This window comes from Melospiza melodia, chromosome 8 (genome assembly GCF_035770615.1).
Source record: "Melospiza melodia melodia isolate bMelMel2 chromosome 8, bMelMel2.pri, whole genome shotgun sequence".
In the NCBI taxonomy this organism is placed as follows: Eukaryota; Metazoa; Chordata; class Aves; order Passeriformes; family Passerellidae; genus Melospiza; species Melospiza melodia.
The window spans coordinates 28,553,717-28,571,155 of record NC_086201.1 but is presented as its reverse complement, the minus strand read 5'-3'; the positions used below and the strand labels follow the sequence as shown (position 1 = coordinate 28,571,155).

At 40.6% G+C, this 17,439-nt stretch overlaps 1 long non-coding RNA gene across 1 annotated transcript in view; it reads left to right on the top strand.

Annotated features, from left to right (window-relative positions):
- The window catches only part of LOC134421011 (uncharacterized), a 35,625-nt gene extending 34,934 nt beyond the window's left edge, over positions 1 to 691 (top strand). Inside the window, exon 4 of the long non-coding RNA XR_010028490.1 lies at positions 629 to 691. This is a non-coding gene — a long non-coding RNA (uncharacterized LOC134421011). The remainder of the gene's footprint in view (positions 1 to 628) is intronic.
- The last annotated feature ends 16,748 nt before the right edge of the window (positions 692 to 17,439 follow it).

Below are 17,439 nucleotides of genomic sequence, written 5' to 3'. Positions count from 1 at the left end.
CCTGCTCCTTACTTCAATTTATGGTGTATTTTAGCTCTTCCTCTGTTACCTTTGACAGAAAAGAAATTAAAGCTCATTATTATCTGTAATAGTGAGAAACTTTACAAGTCACAAACCCCATCCTTTAAAAACTGACTGCCGTATTCTTTCCAATGACTCCTTCCCAAAACTCTTGGCAAACTCAGTCCCTTCAGGCACCATCTGGGGCTCAGCCCAGGGTGCGGGAGCAGAGCACAGGCTCCTGGTGTGGCAGCCATGGCTGGCCAGGAGCTGTTCTTCCCAAAACTCTTCAAACTCAGTCCCTTCAGGCACCATCTGGGGCTCAGCCCAGGGTGCGGGAGCAGAGCACAGGCTCCTGGTGTGGCAGCCATGGCTGGCGAGGAGCTGTCTGCAGCCTGGGTCTGCCCCAGCAGCACAGCTGGGAAGGAGGCACAACCACCCTGACTTATTCACTGGCAGAGTAACAAGTCACAGCAAGTAAAATTCCCCAAAAGAAGCAGAAGCTTAGAAGGGTTTAATGCTGTTTTACTTTATTTCTACTTTATTTCACTCCTTTGCATGATCCTTATTTTGCTCTTGGTTTAGCAAGGAGCTGGTGGGGCCAACTGTGCTGTGTTCTCTTTGACAGGGGCTCATGATGACCACAGGGATCACCTCTGAGGGAGCCAATCCTTTCAGCTTTCATATGATGGGCTGCTGCAGAACTGGTATGACTTCTGTGTTCAAAATTACCCTGAGAAATGGCTTAAAATATGGCTTAAAATGGCTTAAATCATGTCACAGAAATTATTGGATCACACTCATTAAGTAACAGTTGCAGATTACTGAGGAAGCAGAATTAATGAAAATAGGAAGCTGGTTCTTTTATTTATCACACAAGAGTGAGAAGTAAATGTTTTAACTCTGTACAGAAGCATAATATGGTGATATATAAAAAGGAAAGCAGAAAGACAGAAAGCAGTCTGTTCACAAAACAGCTTTGTATGAAAGACTAAAATTTGAATATTTCCAAAGACTTATTTTTTTTATCTTCTGGGGTAGTATGTAGGCTTCTCATCAGCTTCCCCAAGATTTATTTTGAAATAAATTAAAATATTCCTGATGGAAAACCCAATATTGGTGAACAAAATTTTCCTAAGTGACTTGAAAACACCCGCCAAAAATGTTGTACAATATCCAGCCTCTTGTAATCAGAACATGTAGGGTTTTTCAGCCTCTCTGTTTATGTTATGCATTCATTTGAGGAAATTGTTATGAGCTTGAGAAATCCTTAGAAATTTATTATTCTTTGATCCAGGTCAGCCTGTGTTTTTTGGAGTTTAAATTATACATGTACCTAATTAAAGCACACAGAAAGTCAAGGAAATACAAGAACATGCTTCAAGAATAATGGTCAAAAATACAAACAAATACCAAAGATGGGAGCCACTGATCAACCTACTCTTATATTTAGCTGTAGAATTGAATACTGTGCTCTTTAGATTTAGGGCATGAAAAGTTTATTTACAGATTCCTGCCAGATTTTTGTAAAGCATTGTTTCATCCAAGACTGGCTGTGTGTCCCACTAAGGAGGAGCAGCAGATTTGATTTGCACTGATGAATGGAAATGGAAAGCTGGAATAGGTGCACTGTGTTAGGAATGGGATTGCTCTTCTTTACCACAAATCCCACTCTGAAGGAAAGGGAGCAGAACTTCAGTAAATCTGCACCTGGGACTTGCTGTGTTCCAGAGGACAGTGTCACTGCATGGGACTGGGACTGGCTTCTGCAACCCATTTGTAAGTTAAAATCCTCTGCCAGACCGGTTGCTTCATTTGGAACTAAGCCACAGGATTGCAATGTCAACACAATTCATGAGTTGAGATTGAAATACTATAAAAATACATTAATTTATTACTATCTCTTAATTACTTAACAAAAATCTCTAGGATATTTGCAAACATTTTCTTTTAATAAAAATAACTTTTTAAGTGTAGGAAAACTGGAGGATGCAACGGGAGATGAATGGGAGAATGTGACAACTTTTACAAAATGTTTGCATCAAGAATACATTTTTAATTGAAGAAACATGGCTCATCTATAGGAGATGTATCTGCACAAATATTGATATATTTTATCTATATATCATAGGAATTGCCTAGAGGCAAAATTATATAAATCATCATTTATAGAAAACTCTAGAAGGAATTACTTCCTGTTTTTTAAAATTCATCTCAAGAGCAAAGAAATGCCATAAGAAAATTGCCCAAGATTTTCTCTCCTGTACATGTGCAAATATTGATACACTCATTTGTCTCCCTTTACTTGACATTTACTTTGTTCACATCCACAATATGGCCCTTCCTTCTCTGTTGGAGAGGGGGGACAAGAAGCCCAACAAGTTAACAGTTTATGTTCCTAATCTGTAGTTCTTTCATCTTTTTCCATTTACGATCAGTGTTTATATTTACATGGGAAGGAAATAGAAGGAAGTAATACCAATAATCCTAAATCTTTCAAAACAATTGTTTTGGCTTTTCTCTTCCTTTGGGCAAACAGAGGGAGCACAAGCTCTGGGTGTGGGTCAGTCTCCTTTTGCAGAGTTTGGGTCTTTACTGCTAAACAATCATGTCCCTAGCTGAGAACCATCCAGAAAAGTACTGGGAAATAAAAATTCCCAACTTTAAAAGGCAGCCTTACACCCATGAGTGTAAAGAGTGCCCCAGCTTGTTATTATCTCCCCCAACATCAGCTTTCACTCCAGAGAGTTAGTGCAAGTCTTGAAGGCAGCCAACAGGATAACAAAGTGTTTTGGGTCCAGGCAGTAAAAAGGAAATGCTGCCCCAATTCTATCTCATGTAATTTTGCACACACTCAGAAGTACCACACACCCCCTACAAATCCCTTCAAGTGGCTCATGATCTTCATAACACACTGGTTAGGAGAGGCAAACTTTTCAATACTTGATGAATTGGTATTTAAATACCAATTTCAACACCTGCAAAGGTGTTTAGAACAGAATTTGAATTTCTATTTTAAGATAAATGCAAATTTATGACACAGTAAAAGGCAGCAGTAGTGTCTTCAGAAGCAGTACATGTGGGTAAGTATCCAGGATTTAAATGAGATTGCATGCTTATGCAACTTAAAACAACTACCAAACTGTGATGGAAGTACAGCCCATGTAGATAATGTGGTTTTGCTATTCCCCTACCTGCATCTTGTATAAAAATGGTGTGATGGCAGTGCCAATGGCAGTGGCTGGGTTCCTTACTAGCCAGCTGCTGAGGGAAGGGGAGCATCTTTGTTTGCATGCAGACACAGACACCCCCATCCAGCCCAGCACACCCTCAGCACTGGGCAGCACCATCCCTCCAAAGCAGCACATTCATGCAGGGTTCAAAAGGAGGAGAAAACCCCCACCATGCTTCCCTGTCTCCTTTTTCACTGTCTTTCACAGCACAGGCAGGCAGAAGTCCCTGGTTAAAAGCATACTTTTAGCATATGTGTAAAAGTCCTTCCAAGAATTGTGATTTTTTGTTCACAGTTGAAAAGAAAATGGAGAGCAACTGAAGGGAAATAGGAGATATATTGTGGATTGAAGCTGCATCAGACACAATTCACTGCAGGAGGCTGGAGGCTATGCCAAGCACCAGCAATGGAACAGAGAATTTTTTCCGATGAGCTGTAGCAAAATACTCTTTAAAAAAATAAAAAAGACCTGAAAGTGAATAGGTAGAGAACTGATGTAAAAACCTGATTCACTAAGGGCACAGGCTCAGAAGCAGCACTTTGGTTTATATTCCCACCACTTGCTGGTGACAAAGAGCAGGGAACATACAACACAATGACTGATAACTGAGCTCATGAAAAGGAATGCAGGAACTGGATGTTGTTAAGGGATTGCTTTAGCAAAATGGCTGACCCAAGGGCTCACAGCTGCCAATGTGCCTTTTTTACTTGCAGGTTGGTCTCTCCAATGCCAGCAGATGAAAGGACATTCAGTTCTGCTCTGAGCAGCATTTTCATTTCCCCTGGGTCTTGTGGAGCTCCTGCCACTGACTGACTCACTCACTCTGCAGCCATGCCTCCTCATCTTTTGGCATCTCAGACACCCACAGGTCAGTGGATTATGGAATATTCTTTAAAACAAGTTGTTGTTGGTATTCTATCATACAGCAGCCTTTTTCCTAGATGGGTGGGATTAGAGCATTCCTTACCTTCCCTTTAGGGTCTGTGAAATGGGACTCAAAGAGTGCTACTGTAGGCAAGGAGTAAAATGCATAGCAGCTACTGCAGCCATCCCATAGTATTTTACACCACCACTTCACAAAAATTCCCTGCTGTCTTTGGCATGATAGAGCAATGAACCCTATGGTGTTTCAGAGACCTTTTAGGACATTTGCCAGGCAAGGCAGACCTCCACTGAGTCAGTTTTGAATGGCCTGGTTCTTTGTATTGGGGAGGGCAGCAGAGGTGCTATTCTCCCCTTTGGTAACATTCTTTTTCTGAGATCATGTCAGAGTTACTTGGAAATACAATTGCACATTACCAGAAAACATGCCATCACTCCTTTTTTCCTTGGGTACAGAAAAGGAAACACATTAACACTACACAAAGTCACGGGCTCTGAGCAGTGCTTCCCATCTGATTACAAAAGCCAGTTTTGTTACTTCCAAGACTGATAAATGGTCAATTGGGAATTGACTTTTTCTGATAGAAGAAGCTGGTGCCAAACTAAAGGCTTTTGAGTTTCCTTATCATTAGAATCAGAGCTACCTCAGTTGCTATTTTGCTTGCAACCTTTATCATTATACTAGGCAGATCAAGATAGCCTGAACTCTGTAGAACCTAAGCTCCAAGCCCAAATCCAAATATCACAGCTTCTGCCTGTCTGTTTCTTGTGAGTTTGAAGTCATCAGCATTTGAGATAATTTTTCATGGCAGAGGCAAAGTGAAGCATCAGAGCTGGCCTTTGCAGGAAAGCAGAACAGATCTGACTGGAGCCAGTGGAGACTGGCAGAAGTGCTAAGGAGAGCCTGTCACAACTCACAGTGTCTGCTGGGACAGATAAAGCAAACCCACTTGCATGAAAACGTGGGGAGGGAGGCAGGAAGACATAAGAAAAGGATTTAAAAACTAAGCAGAAGTATATTTATACATATAAGAATAATGCTGGTGTGTGCAATGCACATATGAAAGCTAACAGTACTGTGTTTAATCATTGTGTTAAAAGCTTTGAGGAGGTCAACTCAGGTCACAGAGCAGAGATATTGTGAGCACAGAATAGAGAAGAAAAGTCTGTAGGAAAGGGAAACGAGAAAGTCAAGTGAAAAGAGGGCATTTAACTTTTGGGGGAGGAAGCCTTAAAAGAGATGGATAAGATAAGGAAACTAATGCAACCTGACTTCTTCATTTCTTATTAATGTGGAGCAAAAAGTATAATGAGGATATGTGAGAGATTACAACAAACATATTGCAGGGGCACCAAGGAGAGAGAGAAAATCCCTGAATCACTTGCCAAGTAGATAAGGAGGCTTTGATATAAAAATAGCAATGACTATCAGCGGCAGATTCTTAGTACCTTTGTTCCTTTACCAAAGAAAAGCCCATCAAGTGAGAGTTGGTATTTCCAGTTTCATTTCTGATAACAGATCTACCTCAAAATGAGACCTCAGGCTCTGGGGCACAGCTCACTGTACAGGATTTTTCCAGCACTCCCAGCCTTCATTTTAATACCCTACACTTTAACAACTGCAGAATAAAATAAAAGCCTATCAAATGGAAAGTTAAAAAAAAACAAAAACAACTGAGGTCAAAAACTCTGGTTTGGCAATATACTTCAGCAATGGCCACATGCCAAAAGGAGTAATCCCTGGGATGCTGTGCCCTGTGCTGGGGTGGCACTGCTTGGCAGGAGCAGAGGGTAGAGCAGGACTGCTCTGTTTCTGACAGCCTGGGACAGCCAGGGCTCCATCCCAGCTCAGAGGGAAACCCAGCACAGACCAAGAGAGAAATTGCCAGCAGTCAGAAAAAGAAAGCTGTCTGAGGTTTTTTCAGTAGCAGCAATCTCCTCTGGACTGTCCCAGGGCGCACTCTGACCTCCAGCTTTCCCCACATTTAGCTGTGCCAGCCTGTCCCCTCCAGGAATCTCCATGGCTGAGCAGGAGGAGGTAGGGCAGGGTGCTCCGGCAGCCCTGTGGTGTCTCTGACCTCTCTGACAGCCAACACTGCAGAATTTCATTTTCCCCATTGTGCTGTCATGTCAGAATGAGAGGGAGTCATGTGTGGAACTGCTCTGCAGCCACATTACCCTGGCAAAAGTCAAAAAGAAGCTGCTTCTGGCTTCAGCACAACAGTGTTGAGCCTTAAGATCATAAGTAATATGGTATTAACTTTTCCATGATACATTTTCAGAACTTTCACTTTAATAAAACAACATGTTCCCCAGAGCACAAGACAACAGTTTTTTAGCCAGATAGAATTAATGAGGCTGGGTGATGTTTGCATCTTTTAATATTCTCAATCCTGTGAGCAGATATGTTTATGGTCAGCAATCTGAATAGTACAGAAAACATTCATTTTTACCATATCACTTCAGCTGAGCTTGAGTTAAAGACTAAAAAATGTAGTGCTTTGCTTTATTATAACTAATATTACAGCTGGAAAAGAATTTTGGTTTCCTGTTCCCAGTTTCTTCATTTGTGTGCACTTTTAAACACATATACATGTGCCAGCATATTTCACAGGCCTTTTGATGTTTTATTATCTCTGTATGTGGGCGGTTTGTTTCCAGCTATAGTTTGAAGTGCAAATTTCCCTCTCGGTTTTTCTATGTGAAGGTTAAAAATACAGTCAGGAAATATCTGCCACGTGTTTTCTTTCCTGGGTTTCTGAAGCAGAAATCTAAAACCAGGTACTTCTCTTCAAATATTTGCATTATTTAAAAAAATGCTCCAACAAATAATTAAATAACAATCAGCTGTTAAACATACAGATATTCAAAGCACACTGTCCCTAGATATTTCTCCATATCCCTGAAGAATTAACTGTAATGCCTGCCCTGATAAAAATCTCTTGGGAGCAACAAGCATAGCAGCAAAAGGAATCACAACGGGTTGGAGATTAACTCAGCATCTGCTGTTTGCAGCCCACTGTGTGCTTCTGGGGCTTTGCATCTTATTGTGACTCATATGGAAATGAGGAGATGGATCCCAAACAGAGCTTTGCTTTCAAAATCAGACATAAAAATCATCTATTTCTTAAATGAGTCTTTCCCTCTGACATACTGAAAATGAACATGAAAGTGTTAGCTATGAGTTATTATTCATTTTTTATTCTGTGTTCTTGCAAAGCAGGACAGCATTTTCCCAAATCTGTTGGTTCATTGGTCAATGGCAGAAGCAAAACATTATAACATTGGAATTTTGATGTCTAGGGGACATTTTAAATCATATCAGCTGTTCTGTTCATGCCAGTGAAGAAAGGAGGAGGGAGCAGGTTAAGTATTTTGCTCTCTGTGTCTGAAAAACAGGAGTGTTTTCTATGGAAATTAATGTGTAAAAGTTATCCCAGTGCCCTCAAGTTTTAAGTGCTGTCTCAAAGATTACTAAAGGGCCAAAGGGAGCTTGCTGACTTTTGAAATTAGCACTTTTTCAAAAGACAAGAAGTTTCATGAGGGTCTTTGCAGCAAGCAGGTGTGAGCAGGGTGGTGCTGCCCCTGGGCCAGCCAGGCTGAACCAGCTCAGGGCAGCCTGGCAAACATTCTGTGACCACTTCTGCCTAGCAAAGGGCAGCAGGGACAAAAGTGGGGTTTGCTCAGTCACATTTTCTGCCTGTAACAATCTCGAGGCACTTTGTGCCCTTTATTGCTGCAGCAGCCTTGTGAAGGAGTTGTACCTCCTCACTGAAACAGTCAGACATTGAGAGAAAACAACTAAAAGGTAGATTTTCATTCCCAACTTCTTTAACTTCACAACTATGAAGGTGATCCCTGTTAAGTTTCATGAGAACAGACAGAAATGTGACTTTCAGGTTGTAAATGCTCCTTTTAATGATGCCAGCAGAGCAGAGCTGAGGCAGCAGCTGCAGAGGGGTGGTTCTGAGTACCTGACCCAGACTCCTGATGTGCTGCTCCTTCTCCAGGAGGTGGCTGCTCTGCTGCTGCCAAGCAAAAGCACTATAGGTGCAACACTGATGATGACAAGGTGGGGTTTTTAAATCCATGCTGGCCAATGGTATAGGATTCTTAATCCAGCAAATGCTATGATGATAGAAGTGAATTCAATCTGAAGATTGGTCTTTCCTCTATATCTTTGGATTCCTTTTGCTTTGTTAATATTCTTAACACTTTCCCCACAGACAGACTCTTTTCCAGTTTTGTGACTGCTTCTCCTTTCCTTACCTGTGACTTTCAATATCCTTTAGCCACTCTTGTGTAGCTAATTTATTGACATCTCTTTTCTCTCTCCCTTCTCTACCCTCTCTTTCAGCATGATGTGAACTGTGCATGTTCCACCTAGGCCAGACTGTAAGAGTGTGTCTTTTCATTTGTGGGAGATACGAAATATTAAAACAAACATTTCCCTGCTTCACTCTCTGTAAGAGCTTAAAGGAGCTATTACAAGGATTATTTTTCCTCTACTTACTGGAAAACAAAGATAAAAATGTAGCTTTCAAGTAGGTCATTTAATCTTGGAACATTTAATTGTGAGGTTGCCAGCCATGATTTGATTTCTCATCTTCTATTATTCCAAGGTTACAAACCTTCCAATTCATTTATATTTATAAACAATGTTCCCACTATATTACATGCATGGATTATTAGGAACACCTCCCAGTGGAGTACTGTCAACTTTTTGTACATAATTAATTAGAAGCCTCAAAGCTACCTTTTATCAAACTTTCACAGAGGTTTAGCATATCAGAAATCTCAAAATGAAAGAACTCTGTTTAGACCAAAGTGCTATCCAGCTTATCCAAGTAAGGAAATACTTTATATTTCGTGGGATTTAAAAAAAATTAAAATAATTAAAGCCAAAGTGGAAATCACGTAGGGAAGAATGTGGTTGCAGTGATAACAGAATTATATTTCACAGTAAAGGAAGCCAAACCCTGGCTCCAATTAACGGTCCAGTTCTGATAAAATAAGTCAAAGGAGAAAACAGCCTGACCAAAACGATGATCCTACCTGCAAAAGAATTGAGATGGGAGAGTAAGAGCTGACCCCTAACAGTTAAACTGCTTATAAATCATCCACAAGGGGGGAAAAGACAGCACATGCAGGTCTCTGCCTGCTTGCATGGCTTCTGATTTTCACAGTAGCTCCTCAGAAGCAAATTGAGCCTTTCAGCTTCAAATTTACTTGCAAAACCTTGGCTGAGAGGCCAGGCCAACCTCACCCAGGCCCCATGCCCATGGGAGCCCACACATTATCATCCTCATTTGGTACTTGCCACATGCAGCACGTGTGAGCAGCTCTGGGATAGCTCTGCAGCACCAGGGCTGAGCTGGCTAAAGGGAGAAACTCTCATTTTTCTTTGCATGCCTGTTTCCTTGCCATCCTACCACATTCTGGATCTCTAACTGTGAGCTCCCTGCCAGGGAAAGTGCCATGGTGAGCATGATTTATAGGCAGCAAACATCCCTTTGATTCAGACCATCACTGGCATGTAAAAATCAAATGCAAATTTCTCAAATTTCTCAAGAGCCAGTTCTAATTAGCATTTTCCTGGGAATTTTGGGGCAGGACTTGTCACCTGTAAGAGCAGTTATTACTTTGCATAAATTTTGCTATGAAAGATGAAATATCTGTAGAACTTAAAGACTTTTTCATCTTCTTTCCCTTACCACAAATTACCCTGGGAGATACTGCTCATGGCTTCACAAATTAGTGGCCTGGGCCCTTTCACAGAGCTGGATTATCTGGAATACAACCAATGGTTGCATTCCTGCCATTCACTCTGATGGCCAGGAGATAACATGAGCTCTGTATGCGAGACAAGCAAATCTTTCAGCCACACTGAAAAATCATAATTATATAATATAATTGTTCACAGCAGATTGGAACCATTTCTCAGGATCAACAGCTTTGTGTTTTTCAAATGCTATATAAAGCATCTTGGCAGTAAGGCTAAGGGCTGCGTTTTTATCCTTCTACTGATAGGTCACTGCTGATGCAGCAGCCCTTGAACTGAACAGACAGTTCCTCTCTAGAGAAAATTGTATATTTAGTGTCCCAAATGGTAAGTTAGATGTCAGATTTAATTTGAAACCTGAGATATTGTAATTCCAGAGAAACTGTTGGCAAAATGTTTGTGTTCAAACAAGAGGACATCATTTTAATCGAGTTCTCTTGTTCTTCTTGGTATTAATTATACTCAATGAGTAATGATTTACCTAAAAAAAAAAATAAATTAAGAAGTCAAAGACTAGCAGGCTGAAGAGAAAGTTCCCTGTGGTACTAGAAGACAGTAAAATTCAAAGATCCTGTTGATAGAATCTTTATTCTCATCTGTCCTCTTAACACTGCCCAGGGTACCATTACACTGTCTACAACAAAGAAAACTTCCTCTTCCCAGGGACTGAAACTAGGATTTTCATTTAATAAGATAGGAATGCAAACAACATACCTTGCAGCATTCTGAATGAGTAATTTACTACATGAACCTTGGACACAGTGATGCATTTTATATTGTACTTATCCTGAAATGCATCTCTGCCTCTCTTCTACACACAAAAGACAAAATCCACATGACTGTTCTAACAGAAATATCTTGGCCAGCTTAGAATCTAATACTTGTGGATAAGCTATATACATCAGTGAATAAGCTCTCCATATTTCATGCATTCCCATTATATATTTGTACAATAGGGTCCTCATCCTGGGCTTCACTTATATTCAGTGGAGATCTAGTAAATGAGTCTGGAACACAGCTAAAATCCTCTAACTGTCAGTGATCTATAGCCTTCCATCAAAGCAGGGAAAATTTTATATCTGTGTAAGTAGCAGAAGTAGCTAGAAAAGGCTTGGACATTGCCAACTTCTTTAATAATTTTCATAAAACATTGAGATTGTCTGAATTGCAGTAAACAAAGACACTGCCACTTCAAGGCTTCTAGCTGAAAGCAGAGGACATTGCTGTCTTTGTCCTGTGTAATGACTTGCAGAAATTCTGTAAACCCATTTTCTTTAAGAAAAAAAAACATCCTTGCCATTACTGTCTTTTGGGACAGCTCCTATAAATAGTTAAAATTGCCCTGCTTTACTCAGTTTAATTATTTATTTGGAGAATAATTACTTTAGATGTTAGTTCCATTATCATGGAAGTTGTAAATGATCCTGAAACTGAAACAAATACTGTCTTCTTGAGATCAGTAACCTTAGATTACAGACACTATTTTAATTGTTGTTTCATTGCAGAACCCATATATAATATGAATGAATGTGACTCTCAGACTGTCCTAAGATTTATTTTAGAAGAGTTAACAAAACCTACAGATAACAAGAGGTAAAGGATTTCCCATTGAAGATGCTTGTCTGTGTCTTTCAAAATCTTGTAGAAAATAATGTATTCCTCAGCAGCAGTGGAAAAGGTAAAAGAAATAGCATAAATGGGCAGTCAGCATAAAATGTGAATATTATGATAGAATATTGTTATTGAGGCTAGAGTCAGTGAGTTTGAATTAATTTCTTTCCATCAAAACCTCATATGCCCTCCTACATATGTGTGCAAAGTACATGCCTACCAAAACCAACACTGAAAATGCTCCTATTCATTAAAGAAAAGTAAATTTCTTCATTAAATTTATTATATACTCTATTGATTTCCTAAGGGATTGCACATATCTGCCCAGTTCTGTGAAACATCAACCTTGCCCACCTCCCAGAAGGACACCAAAGTTTTCACGAGACATATTGTTGCTGCTAAGGACTTTCACAGCATTCTTCTCCTGTCACTGGACAGGAGAAAATGTGGACTGGGTCAGACCAGAATCTGTGCAAGCCAGCAGCCAATCTCCAGCAGCAGCTGAAGGCAGATGGCCAGGGGGGAAATGAGGACCATGGCACAAAGTCTGACACTTTCCTCACGGTCCCTCAGCTGCCAACCATGCACAGCCCAGGGGCTGCTGTAGCTGGGCGCGCTCTTTGCTCTCAATCACATCCACAGGACATCCCACAATGGGCTGAGTCTCCCCTCCAAGCCAAGGAAATATTCAGCTCTCAGGTCTTTTAGCCCAAGACATTCCAGGTAGACCCATCCTCTCCAGCCTCTCCAGTAACTGTGTTCTGTCCAGGCAGATTTTCCAGCTGTGCCTTTTTAACCATTGAAGTCTTCATTTCTAATTCTTCCTTGTCACCTCCTCCTCCATGCACAGCATATTTGCACTCCAAATTTATGCTTTATTATTCAGTGTTCTCTGGTTTTTTATTTGGGTGCTTATGAACTCAGAGCAACTCTTTATTCCTGGAATACTCATTCAAAACTGCTGAATTGAAAGTGTCCAGGTGTAAAACTGATTTGTTCTATAGGCTAAAGCAGGTATTTCCCTTTACCCAGCAAATCAACATTGTCACCATCTTAACATTATTCCTCAAAAGATCTTTCCATATCCCAGAGAGGATACTTTTGGGTAGAGACTAAGGGATTTATTTTGTTACTCAGCAAAGAGCCTTCTATCTGCCCTCACTTATGTAAGGTTCACTTCCACACCTACCCTGAGTATCTTTAGCTCAGTTTGGCAGATTAAAATATTTAAGGCCAAGTTTTGTGCTATTTCTGTCAGAAGCCAACTTTCTAATTTCTCAACACATGAAGTGTTGTTTTTCCAACCATGTTTCAAGACTTACTATATTGGATTTGAAATCTTCTCTACTCATTTACTATATGCCATTTTTCTTTTATTGCAACCACAATACCATCTGTGCTGAGATTTGTTACATGAGGTTTTTAGCTTTGGATATCAACTATTTCTATAAAATATCACTTGAAATCAATTAGTCACTTTGGACATAAAGATAAACTAAGCAAACAGTTCCATCTATCTTCCTATGCTTTTTTTTTTCCTTTAGCTTTATGGTATTTTGAGAAGCACCAGATTTGCTTGATGAATGGTTGCCTATTTAATGATAAAAGACAAAAATTCTGTAACAGCAGTTGGGGGGAAAAAATACAGGGGAAAAATAGATGGCTTTGCTCATCATTGTGCCAAATGAAGGAAAATATCCTGCAGCCTGGACTAGTGCCTGGGAGTCAGCTCTGCATCTGTCTGTGAGGGTGCTGAGAGCCACAGGACAATGACTGATGGCGATCCCATCCCATTCGGTGAGCTGGTCTGGGGAGCAGGTCAGATCCCAGCCAGGAGGAACTGCTGGGGCAGGGATGAGAGCACCAAGTTACAGACACAGCTGAGCCAAGGGGGAGAACTGGGGACGTAGCTCAGGGTCTGCATTTGTGTTCAGGCAGGAATACAAATTACAGAGGACAAAGACAAGCCTTTTCCTTAAATCAAGTTAAAGATTGTCTTTTCTCTCTGCTACCAAGCTAAATGTTCAAAAATCATAAATCAGGACCCCAGGCATGACAAGTCTGACTTCAAAAAGTGGGAACTCAAAAGTATTGACCATCTTTGGCCCTGAACACCATCACAATAAGGTTTCTGAGGCCCTCAGGAACATCAGCATTACATGTCTGAACTCCTAGAGCTGCAACAGCTAGAGATTTCACTGGAATTCATTTGGGCTTTTTTCTACGCTCATGTTATTGGACATCTCCACAAAGTGGGCCTTTAATATCACACAATGCCTTGACACCAGACTCCCAGGGACCCCAGTGACATTAGATAGCCATTCTAGGGCCTGTGGGCTGCTCTGAACTTCACTGGGCTACAAAATTAGCCCAGAAACACTCCTCCCTCTGCTCCTGCCAAAACTTCTCCATGAACTCCCTGTTAGTATTTACTCTGGGTTGGATACTGTCTGTATGTGAATTGAGAGTTGCACCTGTGTACTCACAATCAGATTAATCTCATTTAGGCACAGATAGCTGCACTAGGAAGGGAGCTCCAACCTGCCAAGTCCTGGCCAGTGTGCAGAGCAGACATTGTGACTGCAGAGGAAGCTGGGCCAGGGAAGTGGGCTGGTTGAAAAAGTGACCTGACACAATATTCCCAGATCATTTACAGCAGTGGCTCCATGAGGTGGCTCCCAGTACAATCCTTCAGCCATTAATGCCAGCACAAAGGAGAGCTCAGGGACACAGAGACGTCCCTTTAGTCTGCACTCAGATGCAGTTAAATTGCAGTCATGGAAACAAACATAAATTCCCTGCGGTCATTTTACAGTCCTGCAAGTTTTTCTGCCATGGTTAGAGCTCAAGCTGTTTTTTAAAGAGGCCACAAATATGGGATGAGGAAATATGGATATTATACTTTTTTCTTTTGTGTTTTTTCAGTTAGATCTTCAGATTGCAAAACCTTCAGAGCAGGGCTCACCCATCTTCCTGCCTCTTCAGAAAGAGCCTTACTTGGCCTTTCAAATAAACACATTGGGTAACATGAAAAACAGAGAGGATGTTGTAGCTGTCATGTCTGGCAGAGGTCCAAATTTGCCCCTCTTATCATAATGAATAACTGCATTTTGCACAAATGGGAGCTAGAAAAGGCCTTTCTTAATCCATGGACAATTATACAAAATGAGTCCAAAGCCACACCTATTAGCAATCATGAAGGAGCCTTCCTGACTAAATCAGCTTAATCTCACTGTCCCCTGACAGAAATATGTTGTAGCCTGCAGGTCACCTCCATGATAGTTCTTCTTCTTTCTCCCTGAGTACCTGCAGTTTAGTTCACTGATATGAACTTTACAGGACTGTGGATTTTGGGGCATACCACTAAAAATGAAGGATTTGGGAAGTAAAAGAACAAGCTGTTAGAGTATAACAGTTTACATCTACCTATTAATTCTCAAAAATCACAAACTATTGCCCTGAGAAGGTAGAGTCCCAAACCAAGCACACTCTGTGGACTAGCATTTACTAAACGCTGGGAAAACAAAGATGTAGTTTTCAGCAACTTGGTGCATGTAATGAAACAGAACCTAACCTTAAAGGGGTTTGGGGTTGGTTTTGCCTGATATCTGACAGAAGATGTTGAGAAAGATTTTTAATGAGAGAGCCTCAATCTGGGGTTTCCCCAGTAGGGTTTTTTAAGCCACTAAGTATGAATGAAAAGAAATTTCAGCCTCAGCTGGGTCCCCCTTGGTGATCCCAAATTCCCCAGGCAGGGCCAGAGTGGGGGTGCTCACAGGGGGCTCACAGCCATGGTGCACCTTGGCTGTCCACAGGTACATCAGGTACACCTTTCCTTGAGGCATGGACCTGGAGGTGTATTTCAGGATCAAAGCAAATCAGCAGAGGTCTCTGGGTGTCAGTTAAATGATACCAACATAATCACCAAGCCTGTGTTAGTTACTTTTTACTATATATATATCTTACATAAATGAAGATTAAAACTTCTTATAGACCCTTGAATCTTAGGTCTTCATTTGAGACCAGCACAATGTCATATTTTGCAAAATAATTCAATATTTTAAGATTAATCCAATGGTTAGAAGTAACTTAGCAGGTATTTTTCTTGAGAAATCTTACCAAGTGGCATCTACTCACAAAGCAGCACAAGGCAATGTAACCACATATTTAATTTGCTGCTACTACTGAGCAGGTTGGCTTGCCCTGTGCTTTTATTTTACAGTAGCTTTGATTACACTTTTCTCTATAAAGTCTGCATCTGACAGCATGGAACACATTTATCTGAAGTATGGAAAGAAATAACAGTAATAGGATCTCCTGCTTATATGTGAGAGAGCAGATGACAACATAACAAACTCACCTATGCCATTACCTCTCTGAAAAAAAGTCAGAATTTCAGCTGCAGTGACCTTGTGGTCACAAAGATCACAAATTGCAGGACAGAAGATGTGGAAAGGAAGGGGCTGCACTTAGACAGGTGTACATTGTTACACTACATCCTGCAGTTGTTATATATCCAAAACTAGTTCTCTGAAGACAGAAATCAGGCTTCCCCTCATGTTGTTCAATAGTTTACAAAATACAACTGACAATAATTCACACTGTGAATGTGTTGCTCAATGGCAGTAAAGGAAATATCTCTTCATTTAAAGACCTAGACCCCAGGAAGAAAATAAAGAAAGTGCCAAAAATGCAGACATTACCAACTTGCCCAGATGAATTTGGCCCAGCCCTGCACAATATAAAAGAAAAGCCTTTTTTAAAGGAGTTGCAGTTGAAGCCTAACAGAATTTAGTAAAATTGACAGGAATGTTATGGTAAACTTGATAGTAAGAAAAATCAAGAGTCTAGTATATGTAGAGAAATATGCTTTGTGAACTAAACTAATAGAAATGTTCCTATATAACAAATTAGTAAAACATCCAATTTTGTTTGCTTTTGTCATTATAAACCAAGTTATGCCCTGTCTAGACTGAGCTGTGGGACTCCTAAGAGAGATCCCTGTCTTGTAGGGATTCCTAAGCTCCAAAATAGATCGCCATCACATTTAGGTTCTTTCCAGGCTGCAAAGGCACAGATATTTTCCCACAGTTTTGAAACTCACAGCTCAGACCTCCAGCTCATGGAATGCCACATAGTCATCAACAACAGAAGAACTAAAAAATATATATCACTCTGAACACCAGAATCTGTGCTGCTCTTCACATCTAACTTTTCAAGCCACCTTGTTAAGGACTATGTGAGTCTATAATGTAATTTAGAAGAGCTTTTCTGTTCATAAAGCTATGGCATCTCTTGAGGAGTTAATATTTGTTCTGAGGATCAACAGGCACTATAACTGAAATTAAAGATGACTTTTTCATCTAAAAAATCCTTTCTAAGCCTCATTGACTTAGTGCCCTATTCACAGTCTAGAGTTTGGAGCTAAAACAGAGAACACAGAGCCATGGTTCTGCTGACAGGAAAAGACAGTTATTGGAGGGTTTTATCCAATTTGATCCTACTCACAGTATATCTCAATTTCTCACCATGTTTTAATCAAAGTAAGATTTTATGAATATCCACTACTACTTACCCCAATAGATCCCAGGACTGGAAACCCTCATGCTCAGAAGTAGGATCTAGGTATTAAAATAATTCTCATTAAGCAAAATAAAATTCAGAGAAACATATTTCAAGGCCCACTGAGTTAAAAGAACTAGGACACAGTAGCAGTGGTTAGGTATTTATTAATTTCCCTTAGGTTACAGCAGTCACTTTCACAAACAGGTTCCAAAGAACACCATTGTGCAGAACCAGATCAGGCTGTATGGGATTCAGCCACTTAGGCACCAGAAGTGCCATGGACAGTGTAAAAACTGACACCAAAGTGGGAGAGCATCAGCCATCTTCATGCTGTGCCCTGCCCCTGCCAGGAACAGTTTTTGAGCT